The sequence below is a fragment of the Meles meles genome, chromosome 2 (assembly GCF_922984935.1).
Source record: "Meles meles chromosome 2, mMelMel3.1 paternal haplotype, whole genome shotgun sequence".
Classification (NCBI taxonomy): domain Eukaryota; kingdom Metazoa; phylum Chordata; class Mammalia; order Carnivora; family Mustelidae; genus Meles; species Meles meles.
In genome coordinates, this window is record NC_060067.1 from 87,353,698 (window position 1) to 87,368,123 (window position 14,426).

The following is a 14,426-nucleotide window of genomic DNA, read 5'->3' on the forward strand; positions in this document are numbered from 1 at the left end:
TAAGAATCTAGGATGAGGCTCAAGAGTACAGGTCAGGACAGCTAGGTGGGTTCTGACCATGAAGATAGGAAATACCAGGGGAGGAATGGGTTTTGCAGGTCTTTACAATGAGTTTAGTTTTTAATATTTTGAATTTTAGTTTTTAACACTGTGAATTTGAGATAACTATGAGACATCCAAGAAGTAAAGTCTATAGGCAGTTGGGAATATAAAAATAATAGGTAAGGGGGAACAATTTAGTTTTTTGTTGTTGTTGTTGAAAAAAACTAATCATAGTTGTATATGCTTTCTAAAAGAATGGCAATAATTTATCTCCAAAAGAGATGATTCTTTCAAAAGGCAATATCTTGGTCTTAGTAACCAATTAAGAAAGATTAGGACCATTAGAAATAGCCAAATGGGCCCAATTTAGATGGCTAATAATAATAGGAAATTTAGAGATCCCTACTGGACCTAGAAAAGAAACAAACTTCTGGCATAGAAGATAAGAAACAGATCCAGAAACAATGGGATCCCAACAGCATAGCTGGGGTTTGGAGCCCATGAGAAATTCCATAAGAAAAAATACATTTGGAGGATCTGTGGTATGTTTTTTTGAATTTTAATTACTTTAATTGATTCGCTTTACCTTAAAAACTTTATTAAAGCATGGTTTATGGTAAGCTTATTTCACCACTGCTTCATGCTGGAAATGGTTGAAAAGTCTTTATCTTTCATACGTAGAAAACAAAAATCTCAAAACCCACAAGCGAGCAGGTGAAAACTGAGAAGTTATAACAACACAAATTGAACAAAATACGTGTACTCTAAAAACAATTTATTCCCTTCCCTCTGGGAAGAAAGGGGGAGAAATGGGATTTGGAGCCATTTTCTTTTGCTGTTACAGGAAAAGGTGACTGAATAATGTAGAGGACTGAGGCTACGCAAGAAGCAGTTATTTATATACATGTAGTCAATGCCAAGTGCAACACAACTGCCCTCTGCTCAATAGTGTTTTCTAGCTTTATTAAGATATAGTTGACAGGGGCGCCTGGGTGGCTCAGTGGGTTAAAGCCTCTGCCTTCAGCTCAGGTCATGGTCCCAGGGTCCTGGGATCCAGCCCCGCATCGGGCTCTCTGCTCAGCGGGGAGCCTGCTTCCCTTCCTCTCTCTCTGCCTGCCTCTCTGCCTACTTGTGATCTCTGTCTGTCAAATGAATAAATAAAATCTTTAAAAAAAAAAGATATAATTGACAATGACATCATGTAAATTTAAGGTATTACATGGGTTGATTTGATATATTTATATTTTGTAAACTGATTACCACAGTAGCATTAGTTAACATCTCCAACAGCTCACATAATTACCCTTATTTTTTGGCAAGAACACTTAAATCTACTTTTTTCTTTTCCTTTTTAGCAATTTGGAAGTATAAATTACAGTATTATTGATTATAATCACTACCCTCTACATTAAATCCCCACAACTTATTCATCTTGTAACTGGAAGTTGGTAGCTTTTGATCAGTGTCTCCCTATTTTCCCCACCCCCACCCCAACCCCTGGCAACATCCGTTCCACTCTCCAATTCTACAAGTGAAGCTTTTTGAGATTCCATATCTCAGTGAGAGCATGTAATTTTTGTCTTTGTCTTACTTATTTCACTTAGCATAATACCCTCAATTTCCATCCATGTTGTTGCAAATGGCGGTATTTCCTTTATTCTCATGGCTGTATAATATTCCTTTGTGTTTATAAACAACCACATTTTTATCCATTAATCCATAGCTGGGCACTTAGGTTGTTTCTTTATCTCAGTTATTGTGAATAATCTTCAATGAGCTCAGGAGTGAAAATGTGTTTCAAGATCCTAATTTTATTTCCTTTTGATATTTACCAGAAGTAGGATTGCTGGATCATATGGTACTTTTACTTTTCATTTTTTGAGAAACCTCCATGCTATTTTCCATAATGACTATACCACTTTGTGTTAGCACCAACAGTGCAGAAAAGAGTTCTCTTTTCTCTGTTTTCTCACAAACGATTGTTATCAGTTATCTTTTTAATAATAGCAGTTCTAACAGGTATTATCTCATTGTGGATTTGATTTGCATTTCCCTGAAAAGTGATGTTGAGCATCTTTTTGTGTACCCAATAGCCATTTTTATGTCTTCTTTGGAAAAATATCTGCTCAGGTCCTCTGCCTATTTTTTAATTAGATTGTTTATCTGTTTGGTTTACTATTGAGTTGCACGAGTTCCTTATAAGTTTTGGATATTAACTCCTTATCAGGAACATGATTTTTAAATGTTCTCTACTATTTTCTAAATTTTCTTTTCATTTTGTTGATTGCTTTTGTTATGCAGAAGTTTTTCATTTGATGTAGTCCCACGTATTTGCTTTTGTTGCTTGTGTTCTTGGTATCAAATACAAAAAATCATTTCCAGGACCAGGTTCAAGGGTTTTCTTCCCTACATTTTCTTCTAAGAGTTTTATGCTATCAGGTCTTATGCTTAAGTCTTTAATCCATTTCAAATTAATATTTGTGAGTAGTATAAGATACTTCTTCATTCTTCTCCTTCTGTGATTATCCAGTTTTCCCAATTAAAAAAATTGCTTAAAGTAGATACCTTAAACAATGAGAGTTAACATGTATATAAAATTGTTATACATAAAACTGAGCATTGAAATTTAAAAAAAGTTAGTAAATTTGATTACTAACAATAATAAAACAGAAAATAAACATTCATGCAAAGAATGAATCAGAGTATGTTTCTGTATTCATAATGTTAAAATGTCTGTTCCCTTGCTAAACATTTCTCCACTTCCTACCACCATGTCACATTTTTCTCCCTCACATTCTTTTTCTTTCCTTTTCAACTCCTATGAAATTTACTGCTTCAGGTAGGAAGCAAACCTGGGTTTCTTTTGGCAGTCAAGAAATGAATATAAAGGCCATGATATTTGGCTTCCTCTACTCAGGGACATAACATTCATATTTAGACTTTTGGCCTGAGTAAGAAATCTTGCCCTTGGTTTAAGATAATGACACACTATCAAGGAGGTCAAGAGGTCAAGTTCAAGGAGGTCAAGCAAAAACATTAGTAAACTTCTGACCACAACAGATGAGCCTTCCCTTGTACTGCCAATTCCAACACAGTGTTTAATTCTTATGCTTCATAAAAACTGGCCATATGTTTTCCAAACAAAAGATGTTTTCTTTTTTTTTTCCTTACATATTTCTTATAGTTATATGATAATGCATAGTGAGACTTCATTCTATTTTCATTCCCTTTGAAAAAATGAGCTGAAATTGGTATCTTTAAAACTAGTATTAACCGAAAAAGAAAAAAAAAAGAAAAACAAATAGCATTAATGAAGTTCATTAACTATTTCAGTCTATATTGACTTTATAAATTCACCCTTGTCTGTAAGGGGATTCAGTTTCAGGACAACATACTCACTTGTTTTTAATCTCAAATTAGGAAATAAAATTGTGAACCAAACTTACAAACTCTTTGTGACAAATTAGAATTCATTCATAATTATAATTCATTAGGTCCAGATTCAAATCACTGGTCTACTGGACTAATGTTGGTATTATCTTTTTTTAAAAATTTACTTATTTATTTACTTAATTTTTAATTTTTAAAAGTTTTATTTTTTTATTGTTAACATATAAGTATTATTTGTTTCGGGGGTACAGATCTGTGATTCATCAGTCTTACACATTACACAGTGCTCACCACAACACAATCCTCTCTAATGTCATCACCCAGTCACAGCATCCCTCTTACCCGACTCCACTCCAGCAATCCTCAGTTTGTTTTCTGAGATTAAGAATGTCTTATGGTTTGTCTCCCTCTCCAGTTTTGTCGTTTCATTTTTTTTTCCCTCTCTTCCCCTATGATCCTCTGCCTTGTTTCTTAAATTCCACTTATCAGTGAGATCATAAGTTAATTGTTTTTCTCTGATTAACTTATTTCACTTAGCATAATAGCCTCTAGTTCCATCCACATTGTTGCAAATGGCAAGATCTCATTTTCTGATGGCTTCATAATATGCTATTGTGTGTGTGTGTGTGCATGTGTGTGTGATTTTCTTTATCCATTCATCTGTCAATGGATATCTGGACTCTTTGCATAGTTTGGCTATTGTGGACATTGCTGTTATAAACAGTAGGGTGCAGGTGCCCCTTCAGATTACTACATTTGTATCTTTGGGGTAAATACCCGTAGTGCAATTGCTGGGTCGTAGGGTAGCTCCACTTTCATCTTTTTGAGGAACATCCATACTGTTTGCCAGATTGGTTGCACCAAGTTTCATTCCCATCAACAGTGTAGGAGGGTTCCCCTTTCTCCACATCCTCCCCAACATCTGTCGTTCCTTGACATGTTAATTTTAGTCATTCTGACTGGTGTGAAGTGATATCTCATTGTGATTTTGATTGTTATTCTGTTGTGTATTTGTATTTCTCAACATGCCGAGTGAGGTCAAGTACTTTTTCATGTGCCTGTTGGACATTTGGATGTCTTCTTTGGAGAAATGTCTGTTCATATCTTCTGCCCATTTCTTGATTGGATTATTTGTTCTTTAGGTGTTGAGTTTGATAAGTTCTTTATAGATTTTGGATACTAGCCCTTTATCTGATACATCATTTGAAAATATCTTCTCCCATTCTGTGGGTTGTCTTTTGGTTTTGTTGACTGTTTCTTTTGCTGTGCAAAAGCTTTTGATCTTGGTGAAGTCCCAATAATTCATTTTTGCCTTTGTTTCCCTTGCCTTTGGTGATGGTGAAGAAGATGCTGCAGCAGAGGTCAAAGAGGTTGCTGCCTCAACATTCCTTTGGCTATTCGGAGTCTTTTCTGGTTCCATACAAATTTGACAATTAATTGTACCATTTCTGTGAAAAAAGTTGATGGTATTTTGATAGGGTTTGCATTGAATGTGTAGATTGTTCTAGGTAGCATAGACATTTTCCCAATATTTTTTCTTCTAATCCATGAGCATGGAATGCTTTTCCATTTCTTTGTGTCTTCCTCAATTTCTTTCATGAGTACTTCATAGTTTTCGGAGTACAGATTCTTTGCCTCTTTGGTTAGGTTTATCTTAAGGTTTTGGGTGTAATTGTAAGTGGGATCAACTCCTTAATTTTTCTTTCTTCTGTCTCATTGTTGGTATATAAAAGTGAAACTGATTTGTGTGCATTGTTTTTATATCCTGCCACTTTAGCTTGCTCTTTAGCCTCTGTGTATTTGAGTTCTTTCCAGCTTCCATCTTGTGATTGAGTTTGAGTTTCAAAGCACTGTGGTTCAAAAGTATGCAGGGAATGATCCAAATCTTTTGGTACCAGTTGAAACCTGTTTGTGACCCAGGATGTGATCTATTCTGGAGAATGTTCAATGTGCACTAGAGAAGAATGTGTATTCTGTTGCTTTGGGATGGAGTGTTTTGAATATATCTATGAAGTCCATCTACTCCAGTGTGTCATTTAAAGCCTTTTATGTCCTTGTTGATCTTTTGCGCTTAGATGATCTGTCCATTTCAGTGAGGGGGTTATTAAAGTCCCTACTGTTACTGTATTATAGTTGATGTGTTTCTTTGATTTTCTATTCATTAGCTTGTATAATTGGCGGTTTCCATGTTAGTGGTATAAATATTTATAATTGCTAGATCTTTTTGTTGGATAGACCCTTTTATACGTCTGATATAGTGTCCTCATCTCTTATTACTTGTATTACCTTTTTCTACTAATATCAATGACAAGAAAACTAATATAATCCAAATTTTTTAAGTTGTGATAAATGTATGTACGGTTAACATAAAATAGAATATAATGACAAACCCTCCAAAGTCAGTTGTTGAAATGAACCTGGCAATGATGAGCAAACTAATAATCAGCCTGCCGTATTGATACCAAAATATTGATAATGAAAGATCCTTCCAAGTGTCACAGCAATAAAAGAACATTTTTTAAAAGATTTTATTTATTTATTTGACAGAAAAGAGATCACAAGTAGGCAGAGAGGCAGGCAGAGAGAGAGAGAGGAGAAAGCAGACTCCCCACAGAGCAGAGAGCCCAATGTTGGGCTCGATCCCAGGACCCTGGAATCATGACCTGAGCTGAAGGCAGAGACTTTAACCCACTGAGCCACCCAGGTGCTCCTAAAAGAACATTTTTAAGAGCAAACTAAATTTATAGATTATTTCAATAAGATTAATATCAAACTGATTTCAAAATGTATGATAAAATGAAAAGTTAAGAATGAATAATTGCAATAAGTTTTATATGTGGCTGAGTTTCTGTTGGAGGGAAAGGTAGACATTTAGCTAGGAGGAACAGTTTGTGACTTTACCAGAGAACATGTACACACACCAACAGAAATTAAATCTTTGCATCATTTCCAATAGCCTTTTAGAGGGTCTGGTTCACAAGTCACGCAGATGATCCCCTCATTCTTACAGTAGTTTCCTGTTAAAGAAAATCATAGTATCCCCTATTATGTCTTCAAGTTCTTTTTTTTCTTAAATATTGTTCATAATTTATCTTACAGACATGTGTATGATATTCAAAATATTTAGTCAATTGACTGACTAGTTGCAGATCAACTCTAAAAACCCATTGATCGAAGTCAGACATCAAAAGCAACATAAAGGGAAAGAAATATAAGTAAAGAGTTCTAATATACAAACAGAAATACAGTAGAGGCCAAATTACACTAAAAGACTAATAATAAACAGAAATGTAAAAGCCAATAATTCATTCTAGCTGTTCAAAGTCTCCCCACTCCAAACATCTGACACACCTCTCATATGGCACCAAAGTGACAACTCCATATGGACATTAGAATGACAACTTAACAATGTGCTATGTCCTCAAAGAGTTAGATGGAGGGTGCAGTTATTAGCAAAGCTGGTGAGCTCTGAAAAAGAATAAAAATGCAAAGCATTCTTTTGCTTTCTTTATGTGCAAGAGCTTTTGAAGAGTACTGAAACAGTTATAATACAACTCATCTCTCTCAGAAAGGAGGAACGTTCCAAAAGCTCTCAAATATAGGGTACAAGGATATCAACAGTGCATCTCTCACTTATGCTATGAAATATTTACACTTTAGTGAACCTGGCCTATTACAGTGGGCAGAAATAGACTCTAGGTCAGCTAGCAAAATAATAATGAACTAGGCCTTGTTTTTGTGGATATTTTTTAAAAAGTACAAAATGCTCTGTGCATTTAAAAGAAGGCATTGAATAGATTGTCCATTGAGGATTTTTGCTTTATTGGCTTTTGTTACAAGTCTCAATCTTAAAATGACTTAATTCAATACGCTGAGAAGTCTGACTGGATGTACATCTAAGGAGGGTGAAGTAAGCTTCATCGCTGGGCATTTTTTCTTCCCCAAAGTCTCTGAGGAGTTGGTTGGTGTGCTCCATTTTCTCCATTTGCTGTGTGGTTTTAAGTGTGGAGAAGGAAACACACCTGCTTCCAATCTGAGTCACATGAACACATAGCTTATCTGGTAGAAGAAGTAAGAGAAACTGGAATGCATAGAAGGGTTTTTCTCTTCTCGGTGATACCAGTTTCCTATTTTTCTTGTCTCCCCTTTTTTGGAATGAAATAATACTTAAGATTCCAAGACAGGCAATGTGTTGCTGTTGTTGTTGTTGTTTTCAAGTCCAACTAAAATCTAAAAATAATGATAATCATAATTCATATTTACATAACTGCTATCCATCCTCTTAAATCTTTGAATGTTAAATGAGCCTGACTTTAAAATAGCCACATATGGTTGATATACACTAGCTCTTATTTCGTAATAGGTGAACTAATGCACACAAAGAGGTTAAATGTTATACTAGGAGATGTATATCTTCAAATTGTTATTTTTCAATATTTCAAAAGTCAACTGGAAAACCTAAAAATTAAGGACTCTTAAAAATATTCAACATGTCATTTTCTAACAAACAAAACAAAAAAGCTCCTGGTTTGCTAATGAACATAAGTTGATATTTGGAAAAATGTATGTCTATAAATTGGAAGATGAAAACTATAGGTAGATAATATAATACTTTTGTGAAAAGTGGTAATATCCTATTGTCCACTATTAATTGATCAGAGTTCACATTTAATTCATTGTAATTCTACTTAGCATGTTTCTGAAATGTCAAACTTTGAATCCTGTATTCCACACAGCAAATGTGAGTCTTGTATAGATATATATATGTATATACATATATATGTATAAATATATACATGCATGTATATATATCATATATAAATATATACATACATAGACACTATTTATAATGTGTATATGTATATTTTATATACATAAATACATAATATTTTATGTATATTTTGTATGTATATTTTGTATGTATATTTTATGTATATTATGTATATTTATTTATGTATAAATATTTATATACATAAAGAGAAAAATATATATAAAGTTGACCCTTAAAAAATGCAGGGCAGGGGTAGTAGGGGTGCTGACCTTCTGAGCAGTGAAAAATTCATGTATAACTTTTGATTTCCCCAAAACTTACTACTAATAGCCTACTGTTGATCAAAAGCCTTACCAATAACATAAGGTTAATCAACACGAGTTTTTTATGCTATGTTCATTACATACTGCATTCTTACAGTAAAGTAAGCTAGAGAAAAGAAAATGTTATAGAGAAAATACATTTACAGTACTGTATTTATTGGAAAAAATCTGCATATAAGGAGACCTGTCCAGTTCTAACCAATGTTGTTCAAGAGTCAACTGTATATATATATATTTCTCCCTTCTATTCTCATGTAGCAAATGTGAGCCTTCAAGAAATAGTTGTGTGTGCAGAAAACTATAGAACTTCAAGCATTTAATAGATTTGTAACTTCTACGGGGCTCTATTTTGGAGAATCTTAACTTCTAGGACCTGAATTCTTTCATGGCTGGCTGTAAAATTGGTATGTGTCTGTGATTATAACTTTTTTTAATGCTAAACTATAAAATAAAATTGCCTATGAATTTTTTTCACACCTAACTTTTTCATAATTTTAGTAAAAGTCAAGCAAAACTGTCATCTACTTAAATTACCAATATAAAAATCATTATCATTTCTTTTGGAAAAAAAGAAAATACTGATTTAGCCTAAGAATAGTCTAATAAAATGGAGACAGTAAACTCTACCATTAGTCTCTTGAAGGGAACATCATGAAGTTAGCCTGGCTTGGGCTCATTCCGGATTTCACCACATATAACACAGTAGGCAAATTCTGTCTCCTTCACTATGAAAGGGACATATTTTTCAAACCCCTCCAAATCCAAGTTACCTTTCCAAATACAGTAATAATTTATGATGTTCCTGTTCACAGTATTCTAAATATATAATGATGGAAAATAAGTATTAGTTATGTTCTCAATTTTCTATTATTGAGGAAGCAATGCATACATGCAGGAAATGTTTAAAAAACACCATACAGCACAATTAACATTTTTATTTTTTATTTTTTTCAAAGATTTTATTTATTTGAGAGAGAAATATAGAGTGAGCATCAGTAGGGGGAGTGGGGCAGGGCCAAGGACAAGGGAGAGCCAGATTCTCCCCTGATCCAGGGCTTGATCCCAGCACCCTGAGATCATGACCTGAGCCAAACGCAGACACTTAACCAACTGAGCCACCAGGAATCCCCCCCCCATTAACATTTTTAAATTCAACAGGTATGCTGAGGAAATAGAATGAACTGGAATGAACTGGAAGTTGCTAGGAAATTCTTTTTTTTTTTAATTTAAAAAAAATTTTTTATTACTTATTTATTATTATTTTTTTTTTTTTTGGAATTCTAAGTCAGCATTGGCTAGACACTTGAGACAGCTTATTTTTCAATCTCATCTCACCACAGACATGAATTCCTTCACTTTGGATTATTACATTAATTATTAGTTTCCTTTTGTCCTATAAAATCTATCATAAACTCCAGAAAGCTTGAGTTTCCCCCCAACATTTCCCTGCTTAAAACCCTGATCTAGTTTGATCTAGCATCTAAGTTACTTTTTCTCACTAAAGCAAAACTAACAACACTCAGACCACAATTTTTGGAGATGGCCTAAACTTATAAAAACAGTTCCATTTCTAAAATGATGTGACCATTATACTCTTGGCCTATCAGTGGTGTATGGTATCCAGCAGTACTAAAATAAAGAAGGAATATTAGTGAGAAATGTACCCCCTGCTCCATAGGACTAGCAGGGGAAAGAAGGGACAACTAGCTTAACATCAATATCTAGCTGGATATAGAACTAATGACATTAGCTGACATAGCTCTCCATCACAGCTTTATTATCAGTCTTGGGGCTGATCCAGTGAAAGATTACTCTCTAACATGCTTCTACCTTTTTACAGTGAAAAGTGGTTCAGTCATACAAAGGAAAATGTTTCTCATGAAATGCTAGATACAAATTCATCAAAAATGAGAAAGGGTGCAAAAATATACTATTGTCATGTGAATTAGAATCATCACAATCTATAAGTTGACATCGTAGACCCTAGAGGAAATACAAAGCTGAGTAGGACTCAGGTCTCTATCCACATTGCAGTAAGGAGTTACAATTACAAAATAATAATTTTAAGTTAAGCAACAATATGATAAAGAGTACTGGGGCATAAAAACTGTTAAAGAGACACAATGGGAGAATAGTCATTCTTGCTTCAGGGAGAGTGAAAGGGTCTCTGTGTTAATTGCCTTCTCTTCACCTTGTCGGTAAGGAAGGGATTCCCACCCACAGGTTATGGAGATAGGCAAACACATAACCCGTACAAGTAAGATAGGATAGCAGTTGATTGGTCACATACACTCACAGACCGAGAGGGGAGGAGACTGCACAGTACAATGGGTCCTATAGGAGTTACACTTGAGGACAGTAAACAACCAGGGGCTGTGGGAGGCAGGCTTTATAGTATCAAGAGGTAAGATGCTTCGTGGTCCTTTCGGGAGGATGTGATTGGCTTGTTGGAATAATTCCATGACCTGGCAGGTAACCGAAGCCAGTTACTCAGGGACAAGGAGGGACTAGGCCTGGTCGTACTGATAAGGAAGGTTGTTTGGCTTGAGGATCTTATCTTGAGAAGCAGAGTGGGGAGGAAAACATGTAGTCACGCCATTTGAGGCTCTTTCGATTTCACCAGATGTTAAAGCAGCACATAATATTGGGCCTTCATTTTAGGCCACACATCATAATCAAGGGGGTAAAATCAAAAGAGGCTGTATTCAGGGGTTACTTTGAATTCTTAAGTTTGATCTCATGGTTGGATAGTAATTCAACAAACAGCGATGGGAGAAGCTAAGAAACTACCTTAAGCAAATGCATGGAAAGAAGAAAGAGCTGGAAACATTTGAGAAAGCTAATTTTTTAAAAGATTTTATTTATTTATTTGACAGAGATCACAAGTAGATAGAGAGGCAGGCAGAGAGGAGGAAGCAGGCTCCCTGCTGAGCAGAAAGCCCAATACACAGCTAGATCCCAGGATCCCGGGATGGTGATCTGAGCGAAGGCAGAGGCTTAACCCACTGAGCCACCCGGGAGCCCCAGAAAGTTAATTTTTTTTTTAAAGTTAATTTTTTTGTGAAGAACATCTCATCCTTGTGCAAGGGGCCCTGATAACATCTTGTGTATTCTTCTAATTTTAGCAGATGTGCTGCTTAAGATCTCCTTTTTTATGAAATAACGGGATATAAGCTCATAGGAGACAGAATCATATTATATGATTTTATGCCAACCTTTGAGCTGCAGCGCAAGCCCAGGGAAGGTAAAATCACTTACCTGGGAAGCTTACAATGTCTGAGTTACAATATGTTAAAGATTCTTTAGCCATGTGTGTTTCTTCTAACTGAACCCTACATCTTTATGATTATGGCAACTAACTTTGTGAATTAGACCTAAAAGCATAAAAAGTTAGCGCTGGAGACCACATTTGTTTTCATCTTCCTCTTACCAAGAGACCTTGATTTGCAGATCATTTTGGTAGCATGAAATGCACAGCTCTGAGAGGCAATCCACTTCATTCTCAGATGCCCAATTTGTCCCATATGGAGCTAGAATGTTTCTTTTTACAACTTCATCTGTTGGCTCAAATGTACTTTCTGAATCAATATCATCTGGTCTATATGTGACTGAGAAAATGAAAAATGGCTCTGGCGGCTAACAGCTAAATCATGATGTTCCCAACTGAACATAAACATGATCGCAAGATATAAAGAACATAAACAATGACCAAACAATGCATGCCGTGACTGATGGAACAGGACAGAGACAATGTCGTTCGGGGAACATGTCTGAAATAAGATAGATACAAAAACTTTGCAACCACAAGACTAAAGAAACATACCCTTCTTTTTACTAACATAAGTGATTACTGCTTCTTTATCAAAGACAACTCTAACTTCACTTCAGTTACCCTCCCCCTTTCTAGATGAAATTTACCAAGATATCTAATTACAAAGATCTCTCTCCTTCCAGGCAGCACCCAACACAGTATGGACCAAACTTCCTTTACCCCTCTTTAGAATCAGCAGTATAACCCCTAATCCTATAATAGGCCCCTCCCCACTGCCTCTGAGCATGACAGACCATAGTCCCTATGATGTACCTTCTTTCCTGCTATAGAAATTTCCTTGACTGCAGGTGTATTCTTTGTGGTCCTTGACAGTTACGTTATTTGACTTCATCATGAAAGAGAGAGTGGCACGTTAACAGTGGTCTTGGTACATTGCTGGGAGTCAAAGAGACCTGGGCTCTAGCCCAACTAATTAAATGGGATATCTTGGATAGATCACCAAACCTCTCTAAGCCTCAGTTTTTACAGACACAAAATGAGAAGGTTAGATGATTTCTGATCCTTGACGTTTTGAATGTCAGGGACCATAAGTTATTATAAGGGATTCTTGAGTCCACATGGACATATGAATTTCTGCAGTCAGTGCAATCATTCATTGTATATTAAAACACAACTAGGTTTCAACTTTAAAAGAAATTTTTTTTATGTTGGTATTGAAAAACCACTGGACTTCTTTTGGAAGTTTATACAATTGCAACCTTCCTAGTGAACCCTGTCCCACTGATGCAGCCATCAAAAATATTCAATATCATCTTGGAAAGTAAAGAGAATATGGAAAAGCCTGCAGAGTTTCTTAGCGGAGTGGAAGGAGAAGTGCCACTAGCAGTCTAAATACCTATTATAAAGCAGAAAGCAACCTGAGAACAAATGACACAATGCCCCTAGGAACTTGAGAGCCTGCAGTAGTGCACGCTGTATGGAACTCCACTTGTTTCCCATCATGCTTGGGAATAAAAATACTGAGACTAATAGGTTGATGAGTTCTGTGATTACATGTTAAATTCTGCCCTAGATTGTTAAGACATGGAAGTCTCCCACAGAGGATTACTTCAGAATAGTAATGAGTTGCAATTGTTATAGGCATTGGTTAAATCATTAAGATGTAGAAATCTAAAAATCCCCATTTGATCCTTGAATTAACCTCTACATACAATACCCTATTTTTTCTCCAGATTCTTAAGCTCACAGCCTTCATTTGTTGTGTACTATATTATGAACCTAAAAACTGTCTCCTGAATACAGTTTTTGTGCCATATTTAGCAGAGGGATGCTTCCTGTTCTCCCTCTATAGATATGCTTCAATGAGTGCAGTCTTCACTCAATGACACATGAATAGTCTTTCTTCAAACACAGCATCAGAAAAAGCTTCCTATTCTGTTAGGGGAAGTGGAAATTTATTTGATTTATGTGAATATATAAAGAGAACTTGAATAGAAGTGTCTGTCCTTGAGACCATTATGAATTTACCCTGATTATTGTCAATCATTTGAATGCTTCTGCAATGCAAGCTATGCTGGCCATAACCTTGATTTGATTAAAAGCAAAATATCTAGGATTTTAACTGTTTAAATGGAAATATATTATGTTTGGGATTCAAAAAAAATGTTCATTTACTGGTTTCATAAAAATTCAAGAGGTAGGCCTATTTACTACACTGAGTAAAATTACCATTAAGGATAATAAGTTACCATTTTTTAAGAAACCCCAGCAAGAATTAATGAATTGATATTTGCATAGTATTCTGAGTCTTCAGGAAAAATATTAGAATATAATTTAATTGAGTATTTCAAAAAACAAATTATTAGCTTACTAGATCAAATATCATATGTAGGTATGTTGAGTATATACATATGTATAGTATCATATCTATATGTCTGCATGTGTATGTGTTCATGTATGTGTAATTTTGAAGAGAATGCACTAAACTGCAACCTGATAAGAAGTCTACCAGAAATAGTAAATAGCAACTTAACCATTAAATATATATGAATATGAGTTACATGTTATATTACATATAATATGGTTATATATGTGTGTGTATACACACACACACACACACACACACATA